Here is a 23,941-nt window from a genome sequence, read left to right as displayed (position 1 = left end):
CTAGGCTGTAAACCCTGTGTGGGCAGGGATTGTCTCCCTTATTGCTGAATTGTGCTTACTACAGTGCTGTGCACACAGTAAGCAGTCAATAAATACAATGGAATGAATGAATGAACGAATGAACCATGTTGGGAGGGGCAGGGGCGGGGAGAGTGGTAAAAAGTGTTGGCAAAACTAGATTGTCTGTGCTCCCCCACCCCCCACCAACTTTGCTTTCCCTGCATCCCCCCCCTCCCCCCGCCTCCCCACTCCACACCCAGCTTTGAGCACTGGTTTTCCTTGCAACACAGGTGTCCCGATCGGACCCATAGGATTGCTAATTCCAGTACCTCAAGACCAGGGTCCAGAGCTCTAAATGTTCATGGGCTGGGACCAGAGGAAAAGCTCCAGTGTCACTTCGCTCCTATGAGACCAAGGTTCTTCTGTCCATCCCCAGAGGAGGCCTGAGTGAGTCCTGAGGACCCCCTCTCCCACAATTGCATGTCCAGTCTGCTTGAAGCCCTACAGCCACAGCCCCCTGGCATCACTCAGCTCAGGGCAGGGTGGCTGAGGGGAGAATCTAACTACTACCCATTTTAAAAAAACTGCTCAATGAATCTCTCCAAACTTGAAGCTCATCTTCCTAGTATGGACAGAGGACAAGGCCCAGACCTGCCCTGCCATCAAGATGGAGCCATGAGTGAGACAGTCCTCCAATAGGGAGGGATTTTCTTTGTTCAGAAAAGCTCTGGGCATGTTACTCCCCTCCTCAAAAATCTCCAATGGCTGCCCGTCAACCTACGCATCGAGCAAAAACTCCTCACTCTCAGCTTCAAGGCTCTCCATCACCTTGCCCCCTCCTACCTTACCTCCCTTCTCTCCTTCTCCAGCCCAGCCCACAACCTCCACTCCTCTGCCGCTAACCTCCTCACTGTACCTCGTTCTCACCTGTCCTGCCGTCGACCCCCGGCCCACGTCCTCCCCCTGGCCTGGAATGCCCTCCTTCCACACATCCGCCAAGCTAGCTCTCCTCCTCCCTTCAAAGCCGGAGGGCTCACCTCCTCCAGGAGGTCTTCCCAGACTGAGCCCCCTTTTTCCTCTCCTCCTCCCCATCCCCCCACCCTGCCTCCTTCCCCTCCCCACAGCTCCTGTATATACATGTTTGTACAGATTTATTACTCTATGGGTTTTACTTGTGGAGTACATATTTTCTATTCTATTTATTTTGTTAATGCTGTACATCTAGCTTTATTTCTATTTATTCTGATGACTTGACATCTGTCCACATGTTTTGTTTTGTTGCTTGTCTCCCCCTTCTAGACTGTGAGCCCTGTTGTTGGGTAGGGACTGTCTCTATATGCTGCCAACTTGTACTTCCCAAGTGCTTAGTACAGTGCTCTGCATACAGTAAGCGCTCAATAACTACGATTGAATGAATGAATGAATAGGGAAGGTGTGCATGCATGTGTGTGCGCTTGTGTGTATGTGCGCATGTCACCTTGTATCCACCCCAGCGCTTAGAACAGTGCTTTGCACATAGTAAGCACTTAATAAATGCCATTATTATTATTATTATTATGTGTACAATTATAATAATAATTGTGGTATATGTTAAGTGCTTACTATGTGCCAAGCACCGTTCTAAGTGCTGGGGTAGATACTAGGTAATCAGACTCACAGTCTTAACCCCCATTTTACAGATGAGGGAACTGAGGCCCAGATAAATTAAGCGGCTTGCCCAAGGTCACACCGCAAACAAGTGGCAGGAGGCGGGATTAGAACCTATGTCTTTGGACTCCCAAACCCGTGCTCTTTCCAGTAAGCCATGCTGTGTGTATGTATGTCTGTATGAGAGGCTAAGCTTAAAGGGGAGAATTGTGAGAAAGGGGCTGCCACACCCAGGGGCTGGGGATCAGCGCAGGGTACAGGTTCCGTTTGATTAGACTGCAGTGCTGAGAAACCCAGGGCCCTTATATCTGTAGAAAGGTCTACCATCGCTGTGCCCAGTCCTGACTGCCGGGCAACCCTGCATATCTTCATCCCAACAAAGGAATGAACCCTTGTCAGTCAGAGCAGCTTTGCGATGGACAGTGGTGGCTTCTGTGGATCTATGTCAGGAGAACACGGTGTTGATTAGTGTTTCCACTCCATTTGTCTTTGAGAAGCAGGGTTATGTGGGTTCCTGTGACCATGTCACCAGGGATGCAGGTGGGAGAGCAGAAGGTAGGTATTGTACCAGAGACAGGACTATTATAGGGTCTGCAGTTCTGAATTTCCAGGCTCTGTGAAATGAACCTCTCCTGGGGATCGGAGGAGGGCAAAAACTTGAATAGGAACCCCAAAGCAAAAGGTCGCACTGCCACTTGCCTGGCTGTGTGACCATCCGACCCACATGTCTCTGCCCACCTCATCCCTGACTCTCCCCTAGTGACCCAGCATGGACCATCCAACACCCCTGCCTCTTCACCTCCCTATCTCTGACTCTCCCCCAGTGACCCAACAGGGATCATCCAACACCCCTGACTTTCCCTTCTCTATTAATCTCTGTGCCTCAAGTTTCCTCATTAGTAAACTGGGGATGAAGACTGTGAGCCCAAAGTGGGACAGGGACTATGTCCAACCCAGTTATCTTGTGTTGTCTATCCCAGTGGTTAGTACAGTGTCTGGCACATAATAAGTGCTTAACAAAGACCACAGTTGTTGTTATTATTATCCGGGAAGTCGGATTTGGCCCTTCTGTGGGGGATTGATTAGCATAGGTGCTGTTCTCATTTCTCTTTCCACCTGACTTCTTAAAAAAATTTTATTTCATATTTTAATAACAGTGATGGTATTTGTTAAGCGCTTACTATGTGCTATCACTGTTCTAAGCACTGGGGGGGATACAGGGTGATTAGGTTGACTCACGTGGGGCTCACAGTCTTAATCCCCATTTTACAGATGAGGTAACTGGGGCACAGAGAAGTGAAGTGACTTGCCCGAAGTCACACAGCAAACAAGTGGCGGAGCTGGGATTGGAACCCATGACCTCTGACTCTCCAGCCCGGACTCCTTCCACTGAGCCACGCTGCTTCTCTATGGTATTTGTTAGGGCTTTAGGTCTTTCTGCCGGGCCACAGTTTTTATTTACTAACTGCCTTCAAGCAGTGGGGTCACTAGCGAAAGCGGATCTGGGCCGGAATGCCAGATCGATCGATCAATCGATCGGTGCTATTTATTGTGTCCTTGCTCTGTGCAGAACACTGTACTAACTATTCATAATATAAAAGCACTCACTTTGTGCCAAGCACCCTACTAAGCTCTGATGTAGCTCAAAGATGCAGAAAAGCAGCGTGGTCTTGTGGAAAAAGCCCAGGCCTGGGAGTCAGAAGACCTGAGTTCTAATCTCAGCCCTGCCACTTGTCTGCTGTAAGACCTTGGGCCTTTCACGTCACTCTTTTGTGCCTCAGCTACCTCTTCTGTGAAATGGGGATTAAGACTGTGAATCCCATGGGGGCCAGGGCCTGTATCCAGCCCAATTAGCGTTTAGTAAAGTACCTGGCATGTAATAAGTGCTTAACAACAACAACAAAAAAAGCTTCTGAGGGTTCCCTTCCCTGTCTTCTGCTGATTCTCCCAGGAGACAGACGTGAATATGAATGAATGAGTCATTTATATCATGTAGCTTATAGACAGATATGTGCATAACTTCTGTTGGGGTTGACAGTGGGGCACAGATGTTCAGAAGGTCATGGGTTCCAATCCTGGCTCTGCCACTTGTCTGCAGTGTGAACTTGAGCAAGTCACTTAACTTCTCTGTACCTCAGTTCCCTCATCTGTAAAACGGGGTTCAAGACCGTGAGCCTCATGTAGGACAGGGACTGTGTCCAACCCGATTTGCTTATATCCACCCTAGCGCTTAGTACAGTACCTGGCACGTAGTAGGCACTTGACAAAAACTGTAATTATTGTTGTTATTATCATCATCATCATCATTACATGCTTTCAAGTGCACAGTACCCAGCTCCACAAACGGCAGACACTAGTTGGAGACCTCTGATTGATTGATCGATCTGTCCGTGTCCTTCCCGAAGCCTCCCACTCTCAGACCGACTCCTAAAGAGGACGGACCGTGGCGGGTCCGGGGCCCGGACGGACGCGGACGCTGGCCCCGGATCTCCCGGGAGGCCGGCGGCAGATCCGCGGCTGGCTACTGATGTGCTCTCCCCTCTGGCCACTGCCCCCTGTGTGGCAACTACGGGTCATTTTGAGGGGGGGGGGCATGTGGACCGCTCCCCAGATCCAACCCCGCCGTGTCAGGCCGGTGTAGATGAGGGACGTTGTCCGATCTGATTATTTGATGAAGATCTTCATCTTCTAGGGGATGCAGCGTGGCTCAGTGGAAAGAGGACGGGCTTGGGCGTCAGAGGTCGTGGGTTCAAATCCCGACTCCGCCACTTGTGAGCTGTGTGACTTTGGGCAAGTCACTTAACTTCTCTGGGCCTCAGTTCCCTCATCTGTAAAATGGGGATGAAGACTGTGAGCCCCATGTGGGATAACCTGATTACCTTGTTTCTACCCCAGTGCTTAGAACACTGCTTGGCACGTAGTAAGCACTTAATCAATCAATCAATCGTATTTATTGAGCGCTTACTGTGTGCAGAGCCACTGTACTAAGCGCTTGGGAAGTACAAGTTGACAACATATAGAGACAGTCCCTACCCAACAGTGGGCTCACAGTCTAGAAGGGGGAGACAGAGAACAAAACCAAACATACTAACAAAATAAAATAAATAGAATAGATATGTACAAGTAAAATAAATAAATAAATCAATAGAGTAATAAATATGTACAAACATATATACATATATACAGGTGCTGTGGGGAAGGGAAGGAGGTAAGATGAGGGGGATGGAGAGGGGGACGAGGGGGAGAGGAAGGAAGGGGCTCAGTCTGGGAAGGCCTCCTGGAGGAGGTGAGCTCTCAGTAGGGCCTTGAAGGGAGGAAGAGAGCTAGCTTGGCAGATGGGCAGAGGGAGGGCATTCCAGGCCCTGGGGATGACGTGGGCCGCGGGTCGATGGCAGGACAGGCGAGAACGAGGCACGGTGAGGAGATTAGCGGCAGAGGAGCGGAGGGTGCGGGGTGGGCTGTAGAAGGAGAGAAGGGAGGTGAGGTAGGAGGGGGTGAGGTGATGGAGAGCCTTGAAGCCGAGGGTGAGGAGTTTCTGCCTGATGCGCAGATTGATTGGTAGCCACTGGAGATTTTTGAGGAGGGGAGTAACATGCCCAGAACGTTTCTGGACGAAGACGATCTGGGCAGCGGCGTGAAGTATAGATTGAAGTGGGGAGAGACAGGAGGATGGGAGATCGGAGAGGAGGCTGATACAGTAATCCAGATGGGATAGGATGAGAGCTTGAACAAGCAGTGTAGTGGTTTGGATGGAGAGGAAAGGGCGGATCTTGGCGATGTTGCGGAGGTGAGACCGGCAGGTTTTGGTGACAGCTCGGATGTGAGGGGTGAACGAGAGAGCGGAGTCGAGGATGACACCAAGTTTGTGGGTTTGTGAGACGGGAAGGAGGGTAGTGCCGTCAACAGTGATGGGAAAGTCAGGGAGAGGGCAGGGTTTGGGAGGGAAGACAAGGAGTTCAGTCTTGGACATGTTGAGTTTTAGGGGGTGGGCAGACATCTAGATGGAGATGTCCTGAAGGCAGGAGGAGATGCGAGCCTGGAGAGAGGGGGAGAGAGCAGGGGCAGAGATGTAGATCTGGGTGTCATCAGCATAGAGATGATAGTTGAAGCCGTGGGAGCGAATGAGGTCACCAAGGGAGTGAGTGTAGATCAAGAACAGAAGGGGACCAAGCACTGAACCTTGGGGAACCCCCACAGTAAGGGGATGGGAGGGGGAGGAGGAGCCTGCAAAAGAGACTGAGAATGAACGACCGGAGAGATAAGAGGAGAACCAGGAGAGGACGGAGTCTGTGAAGCCAAGGTCGGATAGCGTGTTGAGGAGAAGGGGGTGGTCCACAGTGTCGAAGGCAGCTGAGAGGTCGAGGAGGATTAGGACAGAGTAGGAGCCGCTGGATTTGGCAAGCAGGAGGTCATTGGTGACCTTTGAGAGGGCAGTTTCCGTGGAATGTGAGCCCACTTTTGGGTAGGGACTGTCTCTATATGTTGCGAATTTGTACTTCCCAAGCACTTAGTACAGTGCTCTGCACATAGTAAGCGCTCAATAAATACGATTGATGATGGGTAGGGACTGTCTCTATATGTTGCGAATTTGTACTTCCCAAGCACTTAGTACAGTGCTCTGCACATAGTAAGCGCTCAATAAATACGATTGATGATGATGATGATGATGACGGAAGTCCATTTGTCTTTGAGAAGCAGAGTTGTTTGGGCTCCCGTGACCAAGTCACCAGGGGTGCAGGTGGGAGAGCAGAAGGTTGGTATTGTACTGGAAACAGGTGTATTGGGTCTGCAGTTCTGGATTTCCAGTCCTTGTGAAATGAGCCTCTCCTGGGGATCGGAGGAGTGTGGGCTGGACAAGTGTTAGTCTGGCAGAGTATAGCAATCAGCTTAGCTGCAGTTTTCTGGGTGATGATAATCGTGGTATTTTTGAAGTGCTTACTGTGTGCCAGGCCCTGTACTAAGTGCTGGGGTGGATACAGGCTGATCCGGTTGGACCCAGTCCCTGTCCCACATGGACTCACAGTCTCAATCCCCATTTTTCAGATGAGGTAATGGAAGCCCAGGGAAGTGAAGCGACTTGCCCAAGGTCACAGAGCAGCCGAGTGGCCGAGCTGGAATTAGAACTCATGACCTGCTGAATCCCAGGCCCCTGCTCTATCCGCTAGGCAATAAATGACTGTCTCCATCCATTTGTCTAGGGGAATGGAGACAGACGTGAATGTGAATAAATTCTTTGTAATCCATCTTTTAAAGCAAGTAAGTTTTCTGCCAAGCCTGTATACTCCCTCTCCAGCTGTGAATACTGTTATATCCTGGCAGCAGATGTGGTCCTCATCTGTTGACAGAAGGCAGGATGGGGGAACGTGGACCCTCAGCATCACTAATCCAGGTTCCCCAGTTCTGCGTGTCCATCGACTGGGGCCAGTGGAGAAGCTCCAGGACCGCTTCATTCCCATGAGGCCAAGGAATCCTCTTCCCCCCATCCTCAGAGGGGGCTTTGATGGTGTGTCCCAAGATCCCCTCGTTGTGAGCCCAGTTGGCTCTAAGGTCTGGGAGGAAAACCCCCACGGGCCTCCTCCTCCAGCAACGTGCAGGTCGGGGCCGGATGACCAAGGGGAGAACCCAACTGGCTGTTGCTCCTTCTGCAGGTGCAGCTCATCACAGCTGCCCGGCCCTGAGGACTGTTCCCCTGAATTTGGGCAGTCAGGTCAATTCTCAAATGCACCCCACCATTGAAAGACTAGTAGGTCAGTCCCAATCAAAGGAAAGGTGGTGGTTGTTTGTGTGTGTGTGTGTGTGTGTGTGTGTGTGTGTGTGTGTGTGTGTTCACGTGCATAAGTGTGTGCGTGCACACATATGCGTGTGTGAAAGACAGGTTTATTTTTTGATTGAGTAATGAAAAAGGAGTTGCCACTGTCATCAAGGAGGCTGGTTCTGGACTCAGGAACTTTGGACTCTGTTCAGGGACCTGACTTTAGTTGGCCAATCGAGCAGACCGAGGGCCCTGCGCATCCCTGTCCGCAGGTGAGGACCCCCTCCGTGCCTAATAGTGGTAGCTCCTGTGGGAGTGGAGACCCTCACCATGACCACAGCGTGGATACAGAGTGGTGGATTTCCCAGTTCTAGTCCTGGGAAGAGATGGAGCCAGGAGCTAGGCTACCATCTCTAAGGGAAGGTGTTGCTTATGGCTGGTGAAAATGTTTGTTTATGAATTTACATCCTTAAAAGCTCATCTCTAGAGAACGAGAGAATGGGGCTGGTACTGGAAATGGGGACTGGGACTCTGAGCAGGGAACTGGTTTTGTCTGACCTGACTGTAGGACAGAGAAGACACGAGACTGCCAATTCTATAGATGGATCAAACCTTCCTGCTCCCGCACCACTGTCTGCACATCCTTATTTCTCTCCTCACTCCGGTCCATACTTCACGCTGCCGCCCGCATCATTTTTCTACAGAAACATCCGGGACGTGTTTCCCCACTCCTCAAGAGACTCCAGTGGTTGCCCATCCACCTCCGCCTCAAACAGAAACTCCTCCCCATGGGTGTTAGAGCACTCGAGCCCCTTGCACCCTCCTACCCCACCTTGTTACATTCCTACTACAATCCAGCCCACACCCTTCACCTCTCTAATGCCAACCCTCTCACTATATCTCCAACTAGTCCATCTCGCTACCCATCTCTCACCCACCTCCTGCCTCTGGCCTGGAAGGCCCTTCCTCCTCATACCCGACGGACAAAGACTCTATTCCCCTTCCAAACCTCACTGAAGTCACATCTCCTCCAAGAGGCCTTCCCTGGCTAAGCCCTCCTTTCCTCTTCTCCCACTCCTTCCTGCATTGCCATAACTTGCTCCTTTCATGTGTCTCCCCCAACTCCCCCCCACCCCCCACACACCAGCAGTTGTGTCCATATCTGTAATGCATTTCTTTATATCACTGCTGGCTCCTTCTCTAGACCATAAGCTCACCGTGGTCAGGGAATGCATCTGTTATCATGTTATATTGTACTCTCCCATGTGCTTCGTACCGTGCTCTGCACACAGTAAGCGCACAGTAAACAGGATTTGCTGACTGACTAACTAACTCTGCTCAGCCAGGGGCTTGGCCCTGTTGGTGGGGGTGCAGGGCAGAAGCCCCTTCAGGCCACTGGTAGTCGGTCTTCTGTCCTGGCAAAAAATTGAACGGTAACCCCAAACCAAATGGTCACACTGCCACTGGCCTGGCAGTGTGACCATCCAACCCTTGAGTCTCTGCCCTCCTCATCCTTGACTCTCCCTCAGTAACCCATCCGGGACATCTTACGCCCCTGACCTTCCCTTCTCCATTAATATCTGTGCCTCAGTTTCCTTATTTGAAAATGGGGATTAAGACTGTGAGTCCAGTGTGGGACAGGGACTGTGTTCAACCCAATTATCCTGTGTTTACCCAGCAGTTAGTATAGTGTCTGGCAGATAATAAGCACTTAGCAAAGACCATAGTTATTATTATTATCCTGGAGGTTAGATTTGGCCAATCTGTGGGATTGATCAGCATGGATCCTGTTTTCATTTCTCTTGCCACTTGACTTTTTTATTTTTTAATTTTAATGATTATTTTAATGGTATTTCTTATTTCTTATTTGAGTCTTACTCCGTACAGAATAGTATAGTAACTACTTATAATATTTAAGTACTTACTATGTGCCAAGCATCCTAGTAAGCTCTGGGGTAGATAAAAGATGCAGAGAAGCAGCGTGGTCCTGTGGAAAGAGCCCAGGCTTGGGAGTCAGAGGACCTGGGTTCTAATCTCATCTTCACCACTTATCTGCTGTATGACCTAGGGCCAGTCACTTCACTCTTCTGTGCCTCAGCTACCTCTTCTGTGAAATGGGGATTACAGCTGTGATTCCCATGTGGGCCAGAGCCTGTATCTAATCTGATTAATTTGTCTCTAGCCCCACGCTTGGTACGGTGCCTGGCATGTAATAAGTGCTTATGGAGAAAAAAAAGGCTGTGGGGTCTTCTCCTCATTCTTCTGTTCAGTCACTCGGGAGACATGTGAGTTTGAATGAATGAGTCATTTATAGATATGTGCATAACTTCTGTGGGGTAGACAGTGGGGTGGATATGTTCAGAAGTTCATGGGTGCCAATCCTGGCTCCGCCACTTGTCTGCTGTGTGTTCTTGGGCAAGTCACTTAATTTCTCTGTGCCTCAGTTCTCTCCTCTATAAAATGGTGATCAAGACTGTGAGCCTCATGTGAGATAGGGACTTCGTCCAACCCAATTTGCTTGTATCCACCCCAGCGCTTAGTACAGTGCCTGGCTCATAGCAAGCACTTAACAAATACCATAATTATTATCATCATCATTATTATTATTGTTATTATCGTTATTATCATTGCATGCTCCCCAGTGCACGGTACAGCAGCGCCACAGGAGGCAGCCACTAGTTCGAGACCTCTGATTGATTGATGGATTCGGCCGTGTCCTTCCCAAAGCCTCCCACTCTCAGACCGACTCTGAGAGAGGATGGACCGTGGTGGATTCTGGGCCCGGAAAGACACAGACCCTTGTCCTGGATCTCCCAGGAGGCCGGCGGCAGACCTGCCACTACCGATCCGCTCTCATTCATTCAGTCGTATTCATTTAGTGCTTCCTGTGTGAAGAGCACTGTACTAAGCGCTTGGGAAAGTGCAGTACAGCGATAAAGAGAAACAATCCCTGTCCACAATGATCTCACACTCTGGGAGTGATGGGGGGGTGGGGTGGGGGAGAAAGATATCAAGACAAGTAAACAGACATCACTAAATACAAATCAAATTGCAGATTTATACATGAGTGCTTTGGGGCAGGGAGAGGTGGAAAGAGCAAAGGGAGTGAGTCAGGGTGACACGGTAGGGAGTGAGAGCTGAGGGAAAGAGGGGCTTAGTCAGGGAAGGCCATTTGGAAGACATGTGCCTTCAGTAAAGCTCTGAAGGTGGAGAGGGCAATTGTCTGGCAGATTTGAGGAGGGAAGGCGTTCCAGGACCAGTGGTAGGACGTTGACCAGAGGTCAGCGGTGAGACGGGTGAGAACGAGGCACAGTGAAAAGGTAGCACCAGAGAAGTGAAGTGTGTGGGCTGAGATGGAGAGGAGAGAAAGGAGGTGAGGTGGGAGGGGGCAAGGTGATGGAAAGCTTTAAATCCAATGGTGAGGAGTTTTTGTTTGGATAGGCAGCCACTAGAGATTTTGGGGGAGGGGTGTGGCATTCCCTGAGCATTTCTGTAGAAAGATAATCCGGGCAGCGGAGCGAAGTATGGACTGGAGTAGGGGGAGGCAAGAGGTTGGGATGTCAGAAAGGAGACCGATACAATTATCCAGGCTGGATAGTATACTAACGTGGTAGAGGTTTGAAGAGAGAGGAAAGGGCAATTTTTGGCGATGTTATGAAGGTGAGACCAACAGGATGTAGGACCCGGACTGTGTCCAACCCGATGATCTTATCTCTATTCCAGTGCTTAGTTCAGTGCCTGGGACACAGTATGTGCTTCACAAACACCATGGAAAAAAACAAAACAGTGCCACCGGAAGGTGATTCATTCTTTCCTTCAATCATATTTATTGAGCGCTTACTGTGTGCAGAGCGCTGTACTAAGTGCTTGGGAAGTACAAATTGGCAAAATATAGAGACGGTCCCCACCCAGGTGATGGAGAGTCTCAGCCTCACAGAACCATGCCCTTGTACCGCCATCAGGCGACAGAGTAGGACAGCCTCCCAGACCAGCGTCTGAAGCGACGAGACGGGGTGATAGAGGCACAGCTTCACAGAACAATGCCTAGAAGCCACATGGGGCTGTAGCAGAGAAGCCTTGCCCTAGAACAAGCCTCCTGCTGCACCATGCTATACTATAATATGCCGCCACCCAGCGCAGCCACCCTGAACAAGCCTGTTGTCACCATGGGGTGAGAGAGAGGCACAGTCTACCAGAATAACAATTAGTGCCACCAGGGACAGGCTGCCGCTCACAGAACAGAAGATGGTTCTGGTTCCTGGGGCCAGGAGAATCTCTCCATAGCAGCTGCTCAGTGCTTCTCCTCGACCTCTTACATTGTGGGCACATTCAACTCCCAAATTTACCCCATTACTGATTGGCCTGAATTGCTACCCCAAAGGGAGTCTGTGTGTTTGTGTGTATGTGAATAGTAGAGGGGAAGAAGAGTGTTGAGGTGGCTACCACTCAAGGGAGAACAGGAGCTGGGGTGCTGTGCAGGAGGCTTGTTTTCTCTTACTTGATTGGGACTGAGAAGACCCAGGGCCCTTAATTCTATAGAAGGGTCAAGCTTTCCTGTGTCTATAGCAAAACCTCCTCACCATTGGCTTTAAAGCACTTAAACACCTTGCCCCTTCCTACCTCATCTCACTGCTCTCCTACTACAACCCAGCCCTGCAGGCTTCGCTCCTCCGTTGCTCACCTTTCTCACTGTACCTAGATCTCTTCTGTCTCACCGCCGACCTCTCGCCTGCATCCTCCCTCTGGTCTGGGCTGCCCTCCCTCCTCATATCAGACAGAGAATTGCTCTCCCCCACTTCAAAGCCTTATTGAAGGCACAATTCCTCCAGGAAGCCTTCCCTGACCTAGCCCTCCTCTCTTCTTCTCTCACTCCCTTCTGCCCTTCTCATGCTTGCTCCTTCATACATTCTCTTTCCCTCCCCCATGGCACATATGTTTATATCTGTATATATCTGTAATTTATTTATTTATTTCTCCTTTTAGTCATTTGTATTAATGTCAGTCTCCCCCTCTAGACTGTGAGGTCATTCTGGGCAGGGAATGTATTTGGTGCTATATAGTACTGACCCAAGTGCTTAGTACAGTGCTTTGTACACAGTAAGCACTCAATAAATACAGCAATTGTTATTGTTATTAAAAATAAGAGTAAGGCCCCTCCCAGTCCCAGTTGGTGGTATAATCCGGTAGTCCAATTTGATATTGTCAGAGAATTAAAAAATATAATAATAATGATGATGGTATTTGTTAAGTGCTTACTATGTGCAAAGCACTGTTCTAAGCACTGGGAAGGTTACAAGGTGATCAGGTTGTCCCACGAGGGGCTCACAGTTTTAATCCCCATTTTCCAGATGAGGTAACTGAGGCACAGAGAAGTGACTTGTGCAAAGTCACACAGGTGACAGTTGGCGGAGCCGGGATTGGAACCCATGACCTCTGTGTCCAAAGCCCGTGCTCTTTCCACTGACCTACGCTGCTTCTCAAAATAAAAATATGGCTTTTTTAAAAGGGGTATTGGTTAACCAGTCTGCCAATCATATTTACTGAGCAATTACTGTGTGCAGAGCACTGTACTAAGCGCTTTGGAGAATATAGTATAATAAACAGTGTATAATAATAAACAGAACCTCCTGACTCTCCCCACGACAGTCTATACTTCACTCTGCTGCCCGGATTACCTTTCTACAGAAACGTTTCAGGGCATATCACCCCGCTCCTCAAAAATCTCCAGTGGTTGCTTATAAACCTTTGCATCAAGCAAAAACTCCTCACTTGCTGGTTTCAAAGCTCTCCATCCCCTTGCCCCTTCTTACTTCACCTCTGTTCCCTCCTTCTACATCCCAGCCCACACACTCTGCCCCTCTGGTGCCAATCTCCTCACTGTGCCTCATTCTCTCCTGTCCGGCCGTCGACCCCTGGCCCATGTCCTGCCTTTGGCCTGGAATGCCCTCCCACTTCAAATCCCCCAAACAATCAAACGTCCCCCCCTTCAAAGCCCTACTCAAGGCACACCTCCTTCCCAGACTAAACCCTCCTTTTCCTTTGCTCCCCCTCCCCTCCGTGTCACCCCTGACTCGCTCCCTTTGCTCTGCACACAGGCAGTGAAGCATTGTGGCTCAGTGAAAAGAGCCCGGGCTTTGGAGTCAGAGGTCATGGGTTCAAATCCCGGCTCCACCAATTGTCAGCTGTGTGACTTTGGGCAAGTCACTTCACTTCTCTGTGCCTCAGTGACCTCATCTGTAAAATGAGGATTAAGACAGTGAGCCCCATGTGGGATAACCTGATTACCTTATATCCTCTCCAATGCTTAGAACAGTGCTTGGCACGTAGTAAGTGCTTAACAGAAGCCATCATTATTAGTAGTAGTAGTACAGTGCTCTGCACACAGTAAGCGCTCAATAAATACGACTGAATGAATGAGTGACACAGCCCCCTGTTCCATAAGGAGCTCACAGTCTTCATCTCTGTTTTCCAGATGAGGGAACTGAAGCCCATCACTTAGAACAGCCCTCCAGTGCTTAGAACAGTGCTTGGCACCTAGTAAGTGCTTAACAAATACCATTATTATTATTATTATTAGGTCCTCGCCCACTCTCACACAGCAGACAAGTGGCAAAGCGGGAATTGGAACCCATGTCCTTCTGACTCCCAGGCTCCTGCTCTATCCACTAAGCCAACCTGCCTCAGTTCCCTTATCTAGCAGTGTAATGTGCTTGACTCAGTTCCAACTTGGCTCCTCCGTTTGAGTAAATCATGAAATGAAGTTGTTTGAGTCAATCAAATGATTGGGCTTGGCTTTGAGTTAATCAAGTAACCAGGCAGTTTGAGTTAATCAAACTACTGGGCTTGACTTGATTGAATCAAGTCACCAAGCCTGGAGTCAATCAACCTATCAGCCACATCCAGCTTGGTGAAGCAGGTCTAGGCAGAGGGAAAGGTCAGAGAGAAAGGTGGACCAAAGCAGGACCTTGACTATTGTGCTTCCACAGTTCACAGTTTTAATCCTCATTTTACAGATGAGGACATTGAGGCCTAGAGAAGTGAAGTGATTTGCCTAAGGTCATCCAGCAGTGGAGCAAGGTTTAGAATCCAGGTCCTTCTGGCTCCCAGGCCCAAGCTCTATCGACTAGGCCATGCCTCTTCTCCTGCCTATGTTCCTTCCCCCTTTGTAATCGGCATCGATCAGACCTTTCTCTGGGAACATAGTTCTCTGAGGAACCCCAAATCTGAGGTGCGGCATGCAGAATTTAGAGGAACCGAAAGAGAAAGATAGAACTGCTTAAAATAACTCAGAGGAAAGATTAAAAACTGGGGTTTCGTTGCTTGGAGAATATGAGAGGCTTTAATCATGGAACCCAAGGGTGTGAAGGAATATTATGAGTGATGGTCATCAGTTGTTCTTGAAATCTGATAATCATCTCATCCAATGTTGTGGAGCAGTGTGGCCTAGTGGATTGAGTAAGGGCCTAGGATTCAGAGTACTGTGTCCTAAACCCAGCTCTGCCGGTCGCCTGCTGTGTGACCTTGGACAAGTCACTTCACTTCTCTGGGCCTCAGTTTCCTCAGCTGTAAAATGGGGATTAAACCCTATTCCCTCCTACTTAGACTTTGAACCCCATGTGGGACAAGGATTGTATCCGACTTGATAACTCCAGTACTTAGAACAGTGCTTGACACATAGTAAGTGCTTAAAAAATATTATTAGAAACAAAAAGAAACCAAAAAACCCCAACAATTATCAGGGATATTTGATAGAAAATAGAATTTGATAGAAAATGATAAAAATTAATAATTGTGGTATTTGTTCAGCACTTCCTATGTGTCAAGCACTGTTCTAAATTGAAGCCATAGGGAAGATTTTTGGCTGGGTGGAGACCCATTGAAACGCATGGCCCAGCGGAAAGTACACGGGCTTGGGACTCAAAGGAACTGGATTCCGATCCCGGCTCCACCACCTGTCCACGGTGTGACCTTGGGCACGTCTCTTCATCTCTCTGGGTCCTCTGTGATCTCATCTGGAAAATGGGGATTAAGATTGGGAGTCCCACATGGGACGGGGACTCTGTCCAACTGGATTAGCTTTTAGCTACCCCAGCTCTTAGTGCAGAGCCTGGCACATAGTAAGGGCTAAACAAATGCCACAATAATTACTGAAGCATCAGCAAAGAAATCAATGGAAGAGCCTTTAGAGATGTTTTAAAGAAGGGTTTGATGTTGTTTGTCCTGGGATGGTTTAAAAGTAGCCCTGCCTGGAGGCAGTGCAGTATCCTAGATGACCTCTCAAAGTTCCCTCCGGGCTGATTTGGGTAAGGATATATCCAACTCAGTATAGATATATTCCCTTAATTACAGCTCCCTGGAGATAATGGGGAGGAAATTTTATATTCCTACTTTGTGTCTTTTAAGTGTTTGTCTTGGCCCAAAATTCTGTTTCTGTACCATTAAAAAATCAAGAAACTTTTGTTTCCTTTTAGCCAGAATACAAGATCGCTGATCCTATCTGCACCTATGTATTCTCAATCTTGTGGTGTTTACGACACTGCCAATCAAATGGGATACTGTAGTAATTATACTGGAAGATAAGAACTGTAGAGAGAGGATTGTTTTACCTCCATTTTTATCTCTGTCACCTGGGAGCTCATCGGTCTCCTTCTGGCTGCCTGCATCCAAACCATTTTCTTACTTTTTTTTTTCAATGGAATTCATTAAGTATCTACTATGTGCCAGGCACTGTACTGAGGACTGGGATAGATACAAGTCATTCAGATGGGACACAGTCCCTGTCCCACATGGGGCTCACAGTCTTCATCCCCATTTTACAGATGAGGTCAGTGAGGCCCAGAGAAGTGAAGTGACTTGCTTAAGCTGTAGAGCCAGGATTACAACTCAGGCCCTTCTGACTCCCAGGCCTGTGCTACAGTCCACTTGGCCACGCTCCTTCTCCTGTTTGAAATATTGAGAATAGTGCCATGTACTCACCAGTAAATATCGCAAAGTGTTTGTTATTCTCTTGTCTGCAGACTGTACACTCCCGGTGGACCTGGGAATATGTCTACCAACTCTGCTGTACTGTACTTTCCCAAGCTCTTAGTCCAGTGCCCTACATGCACAGTAATCACTCATTAAATGCCTTTGATTGAATGATTCATTCATTCACTGATTCAATCCTATTTATGAAGTGCTTACTGTGTGCAGAGCACTGTACTAAGCTCTTGGAAATGACAATACAGCAATAGAGACAATCCCTGCAACAACAGATGGAGAGCCAGACATCAGAACAAGTAAAGAGGCAGCCATATAAATAAATAGAATTATAGACTCATACATGTATGCATAAGTGCTGTGGGGTGGGGGGGGGCAAGGGGGAAGAGCAAAGGGAGAGACTCATACATATATGCATAAGTGCTGTGGGGCCGGGGGCAAGGGGGAAGAGCAAAGGGAGCTACTCGGTGACTTGGAAGGGAGGGGGAGCCAAGGAGAAGGGGGCTTAGTTTGGGAAGGCCTCTTGGAGGAGGTGAGCCTTCAGCAGGGTTTTGAACGGGGGAAGAGTGATTGTTTGGCAGATTTGAGGAGGGAGGGCATTCCAGACCGGAGGTAGGACGTGGGCCAGGGGTCGCGGTGCGTGACAGGTGAGATGGAGGCACAGTGAGAAGGTTAGCACCAGAGGAATGGAGTGTGCAGGCTGGGCTGCAGAAGGAGAGAAGGGAAGTGAGGCTAAGAAGGGGCAAGGGGATAGAGCTTTGAAGGCAATAGTGAGGAGTTTTTGTTCGATCTAGAGGTTGATAGGCAACCACTGGAGATTTTTGAGGAGGTAGATGCCGTGTCCTGAACATTTCTGTAAGAAAGATAATCCAGGCAGTGGAGTGAAGTACGGACTGAAGTGGGGAGAGGCAGGAGGTTGGGGGGTCAGAAAGGAGGCTGATGCAGTAATCTTGGTGGGATAGAGTGAGTGACTGTACTAATGTGGTAGCGGTTTGGATGGACAGGGCAGATCCTGGCGTTGTTGTGAAGGTGAGACGGATAGGATTTGGTGACAGATTGGCCATGTGGGGTGAATGAGAGGGCGGAATCAAGGATGATGCCCAAGGATGGTTGTGCCCTCTACAGTGATGGGAAACTCCGGGAGAGGACAGGGTTTGGGAGGGAAGGTAAGGAGCGCTTGTACTAAGTGCTTGGGAAGAAACAATACAGCAATAAACAGTGACAATCCCTGCCCACAATGAGCACAAAGTCTAGAGGGTGGGAGGCAGACATCAATACAAATATCTGCATAACTACTATAGGAGTGGGTGGGGGGCAGGGAAAAGTAAAGGAAGCAAGTTGGAGCCATGCAGAAGGGAGCTAGAGATTAAGAAAATTGGGGTTTATCCCATCATCATCCCCAGCAGCACTGATTGAATGCCTGCTTTATGCAGAGAGAGCATTCTACTAGGTGGCTGGGAACATAAAAAAAAACCTGATCTTTTTTTTAAAAGACACCTCTTGGTCTTTGAGGAGCTTTTGTACTAAGGTGGCAGGATCTCTCGAAAGATAAGAGAAGCAGCGTGACTCAATGGAAAGAGCACGGGCTTTGGAGTCAGTGGTCATGGGTTCAAATCCTGGCTCCACCAATTGCCAGCTGTGTAACCTTGGGGAAGTCACTTAACTTCTCTGTGCCTCGGTTACCTCATCTGTAAAATGGGGATCGACTGTGAGCCCCCTGTGGGGCAACCTGATCACCTTGTATCCCCCCAGCACATAGAACAGTGCTTTACACATAGTAAGCGCTTAATAAATGCCATTATTATTATTATTATGATAAAGTGCACTCAGGCAGGGAGAGGTGGGGATATTCAAATTAGTCCATGTTTCCATTGACTAGAAAGATTTTAGGAGGCACAGGAGAAGGAATAGGACCAAATGGGCTTATCCATTGATGTTCATTAAGTCATTCATTCAATTGTATTTATTGGGCACTTACTGGGTGCACAGTACCGCACTAAACACTTGGGATACTACAAAACAACAACAAATGGATACATTTCCTATCAACAGTGAGCTTACAAAATTGTGGATACCCTTGTCTTTTTTTTATGGCATTTGTTAAGTGCTCATGTGCCAGGCACTGCACTAAGCGCTGGGGTAGATACAAGCTAATCAGGTTGGACACAGGCCACGTCCCACACAGCCTTAAGCCCCATTTTCCAGGAGATGGAATTAAAACCTAGAGAAGTGAAGGGATTTGCCCAAAGTTTCCCCAGCAGGCAAGTGGCAGAGCAGGGATTAGAATCCAGGTCCTTCTGACTCTCAGACCCGGGTTCTATCCACTGAGCCGTGCTGCTTCTGGCCAACAATATGGGCATTCAAGGTTTGGCTGCGTTCTGTGGCTCTCTACCAAGAAGCCCGAGGCATTTTACAAAATCCATCTCCTGACAGCCCACCGAGTCCCGTGAATATTGTCCCTTCCTGGCTTGACTACCCTATCTTTCTCCTCACTGGCCTCTCTGCCTCTGGTCTCTCTACCGCCCAGGGCATTTTCCAAAACTCTCACCCGGAACAGCGATGATTAAAGCCATGGAATTGAATGAGCTTCCCGAGGGAGTGAGTGTACAGTAAGATAGAAAGGGTTTCAAAAGAGAACCTCAAGGGACCCAAACAAGTTAAAGGGATGGAGGGAGAAGAGGAACTGCTGAGAGACTTTTTCATTGGCTTTTTAAAAAAATGGTATTTGTTAAGTGTTTACTTTGTGTGAGGCAGTGTTCTGCGCTCTGGGGTCGATACAAGATAATCAGGTTTGACACAGTCCCTTTCCCACATGGGGCTCACAATCTTAATCCCCATTTTACAGATGAGGTCTCTGAGAAGTGAAGCGACTTGCCCAAGGACACACAGCTGACAAGTGGCAGCACCGAGCCGGTTCTGAAGAGAACAAATTTCCTTCTGACTCCCAAGCCCGGGCTCTATCTACTAGGCCTCGCCACGTATAGACCGTCGACGGGCAGCCGAGAACTGTGTCGAATGTGTTCGGCCCACCTGTCCGGGATTTCAGCACACCTGGTCAGGCACTGTTACCTGTAGGAATTTTTTGTGCTTACCCTGTGCCAGGCACTGTACTAATCGCTGGGGTAGAAACCAGCTAATCACATTAGACTCAGTCCCTGTCCCATCTAGGGGCCACTGTCTTCATCGCCATTTCACGGATGAGGGAACTGAGGCCCAGAGAAGTGAAATGACTTGCCCAAGGTCACCTACCGCCTACCTGAACTAAGCACTGGGGTAGAACCAAGATCATCGGGATCCACATGGAGCTCACCTTCTATGTAGGCGTTGTGGGCGGTGAATGTGTTTGTTATACTGTATTCTCCCAAGCGCTTAGTACAGTGCTCTGCATGCAGTCGGCGCTCAATAAATATGACCGATGGATTGATTGAGGGAGAACGGGTTTTGAATCCCCATTTTGGTGATGAGGGAACTGAGGCCCCGAGAAGTGAGGTGGCTCGCCCAAGGTCCCACAGAAGACAAGTGGAGGAGCCGGGGTCAGAACCCAGGTCCTCTGGCTCCCAGGCCCGTCCTCTTTTGACTAATAACAAGATATTGTGTTAAGAAGGCTTTGGGACCTAAGAACTAACTAACCCTAATAACGGAATTTCAAGATTTTGCATTAGGAAGGCTTTGGGACTTAAGGCCAAATAACACTAATAGCAAAATAGCAAAATTTTGTGATAGAAAGGCCTTTGGGCTTAAGCCTCGAATGCATTAGTGGACACATTTCTTCACTGTGATAATCGATCAATCAATCCTATCTATTGAGTCCTTACTATGTGCAGGGCACGGTACTAAGTGCTTGGGAGAGTACAATATAACAATATAACAGACACGTTCCCTTCCCACAGTGCGCTGACAGTCTGGAGAAGGAGACGGACATTCATAGAAATAAATAAAATTAGAGCTATGTACATAAGCGCTGTGGGACTGGGGGTGGGGGTGGTGAATAAAGGGAACAGGTCAGGGTGCCCCAGAAGGGAGTGGGAGAGGAGGAAATGAGGGCTTAGTGAGGGAAGGCCTCTTGGATATGGAGATGTGCCATCAATAAGGCTGAGAAGGTGGGGAGAGTAATAGTCTTTCAGCTATCAAAAGGGAGGGGATTCCAGGCCCTCCTGTTCTCACGCTCCAGTACGTCATGAGGATGTATCTGTCTGGGGCTGTATGGGTTCTCCATTATTATTATTATTATTATTATTATTATTATTATTATTATTATTATTATTATTATTATTATCTAATAATAATAATAATGGCATTTGTTAAGTGCTTCCTATGTGCCAGGCAGTGTACCAAGCATTGGGGTGGATACAAGTAAATCGGGTTGGACACAGTCCCTGTCCCACATGGGTTTCACAGTCTTAATCCCCATTTTCTAGGCAAAGGAAGTGAAGCAGTTTGGCTTAGTGAATAGAGCACGAGCCTGGGAATCAGCAGGACCTGGATTCCAATCCTAACTTTGCCACTTGTCCGCTCCGTGAGCTTGGGTGGGTCAGTTTACTTCTCTGGGCCTTAGTTCCCTCATCTGGAAAATGGGGATGAAGACTGTGAGCCCCATGTGGGACAGTGGTCTGTGTCCAACCTGACAATGGTGCATCTACCCCAGCATTTAGTATAGTGCCTGGTACATGATAAGCGCTTTAACAGATACCATTCAAAAAATGGAAGTGACTTGCCCAAGGTTCCCTAAGTGGCAATGTTGGCATTAGAATCCAGCTCTTTCCAACTCCCAGGCCCAGGCTGTATCGGCTAGGCTGTGCTGCCTCCTCCAACTCTCTCCAAGCCCTCCTTGAGCAAGAGTGAGCGGATCAGCTCCACCCGCTCTGTTCCCTCCAACCCCTCGCCCCAAAGGAAAACGCCCTCTTCCCTACCAGTGGAGGATAGAGAGGCAGGGGCCGGGGACACGCTGGAGCCGGGGAGTGCCAGTGACTTGAGGGCGCGTCCATTCCTGCAGGCAGAGCAGGGGTGGCATAATTCTGTTCGCCCTGAGACTCCCACGGACTTTTGATCTGGAGCAAGAAGCGGGGAGGAGAGCGCAACAAGGGCAGAAGCTTTTCCCCACACAGCAGTGGCTGCTCAGAGTCCCAGTTACTTGGAATGGTGGGATGGCCTGGGGGACAGGGACCCCCGGAGCCATACGATCTGGTGCCCGGGAACATCTCTACCAATTCTGTTCTATTGTCCCCTCCCAGGTGCTTAGTACAGAGCTCTACATGCAGTCATCATGATGGTACTTGTTAAGCGCTTACTACAAAGATGATCCTGGCAGCAGCGTGAATTACAGACTGAAGTGGGGAGAGACAGGAGGATGGGAGATCAGAGAGGGGGCTGATGCAGTAATCCAGTCGGGATAAGATGAGAGATTGAACCGGCAAGGTAGCGGTTTGGATGGAGAGGGAAGGGCGGATCTTGGCGATGTTGCGGAGGTGAGACTGGCAGCTTTTGGTGACGGATTGGATGTGAGGGGTGAACGTGAGAGCGGAGTCGAGGAGGACACCAACTTGCTCTGAGCCCAGGCACTGTACTAGTTACTGAGATAGATCCAAAGCTGATCGCTTACTATGCCAGGCACTGTACTAAGCTTTGGGGTAGATCCAAGCTAATCAGGTTGGACACAGTCCCCGTCCCCCATGGGGCTCACAGTCTTCATCCCCATTTTCCAGATGAGGGAAGTGAGGGCCAGAGAAGTGAAGTGACTTGCCCAGTGTCAAACGGCAGCAGACAAGTGGCAGTGCCAGGATTAGAACCCAGGTCCTTTTGACTCTCAGGCCCTTGGCGACTCCATTTGGAATGACACTCTCCGCATCTGGGCATTTCTAAACCAGCATCGTCCTGACAAGCCAGACTTTTTGATTCCCAAAACCCCAGTGGGGAGGAGGAAGGAGAGAGACTCATTTGCCATCACCCTGTCTTTGGCTCCTCAAGCTTTGATTCATCGATTTGGAGTAGCAAGTTGAGATTCGGGCAAAACCACGATTCAGAAATTCGAGATCCAGCTTACAGTCTAGAGGACTTTATTTGCGCCGCCCCACCCTCAGCCCCACTACACTTTTAAAAATTGAATATTAGTAATTATTTATTTACATTGATTTCCATCTCCCCCTCTAGACTGGAGGCACCTTGGGCGGGGAATTTATCTGCTGATTCTGTCGTATGGTCCGCTCCCGAGGGCTTAGTGTGGTGCTCAGCACAGGGTAAGCGCTCAATGAATTCCATTGATGGATTGATTGATTATGTGTATATCTGTAATTTACTTTAATGTCTGTCTCCCCCTCTAGACTGTAAGCTCCCTATGGGCAGGGAATGTGTCTACTAACTCGTCCTCTCCCTAGAGTTTAGTACAATGTTCTGCACAGTAATCAATCAATCAATCGTATTTATTGAGCGCTTACTGTGTGCAGAGTACTGTACTAAGCGCTTGGGAAGTACAAGTTGGCAACATATAGAGACAGTCCCTACCCAACAGTGGGCTCACAGTCTAGAAGGGGGAGAAGCGCTCAATCAATCCAGTTGACTGACTGACTCCCTCTCTAGACTGCAAGCTAATTGTGGGCAGGGAACATGTCTACCGATTCAGGTATAGTGTACTCTCCCGAGAGCTTAGGACAGTGCTCAGCACTCAGTAAGTTCTCAATAAATACCATGGACTGACGGACTGACCGTAAGTAGGTTATGGGCAGGGAACGTATTGACCAACTCTGTTGTAGTGTACTCTCCCAAGCGCTTAGCACAGTGTTGTGCACACTGGAAGCGTTCAATGAATACGATTGATGAATGGATCGGTTGATCGATCCTTGTTGGATTCTGGAGGAATTGGCTGAGATTGAGCCTTGCTGGCCTTTCCCGAGCCTCGGGCGCCACCTGCCAGTAGGTCCTGGTTCTACCCCGTGAATCTCCACCCGGCCCCCCGAGGGCAAGAACTGTTGCCAGTGGCTTGATCCGACCCAAGCCTAACACCCAAGCCAGGGGTCGCCTGGCAAAAGGTTATTCTGTGCAGAATCCTCCTCTCCGAGGTCGTGGGGGAGGTGTTTAAATCGTACTGTCGATCAGTCAGTCAATGGAATGTATTGAACACTTTCTATGTGCAGAGTACTGTACTAACCACTTGGGAAAGTACAATCCAACAGACTCAGCAGACACATTCTGTGCCCATAATGAGCTCACAGTCTAGTGTACGAGCTTACAATCTAAAATCAGAGGTGGCGGTAATAGTAACTAATATTATCTGCCCAGCTAGTAATAATACTGATGGTATATGTTAAGCCCTTACTGTGTGCCAAGCACTATTCTAAGCAGCTGCCCGGCCTAGTGGATGGAACACGGGCCTGGCAGTCAGAAGGACCTGGGTTCTAGTCCCAACTCTGCCACTGGTCTGCTGTGGGACCATGGGGAAGTCACTTACCTTTTCTGAGCCTTAGTTACCTCATCTGTAATTTGGACACTGTGAACCCCATGTGGGACATGTACCGTGACCAACCTGGTAGTTTGAATCTACCCCTGTGCCAGGTCCTTCCGACTCCCAGG

The 23,941-nt window shown here is 49.0% G+C and overlaps 1 pseudogene; it reads right to left on the bottom strand.

Annotated features, from left to right (window-relative positions):
- Positions 1-351: 351 nt before the first annotated feature.
- LOC119943458 overlaps positions 352-23,941 on the bottom strand; it is a 31,668-nt pseudogene continuing 8,078 nt past the window's right edge.

This window comes from Tachyglossus aculeatus, chromosome 22, assembly GCF_015852505.1.
Source record: "Tachyglossus aculeatus isolate mTacAcu1 chromosome 22, mTacAcu1.pri, whole genome shotgun sequence".
Classification (NCBI taxonomy): Eukaryota; Metazoa; Chordata; class Mammalia; order Monotremata; family Tachyglossidae; genus Tachyglossus; species Tachyglossus aculeatus.
Note: the sequence above shows the minus strand (reverse complement) of the source record. Positions and strands in the feature narration are given on the sequence as shown.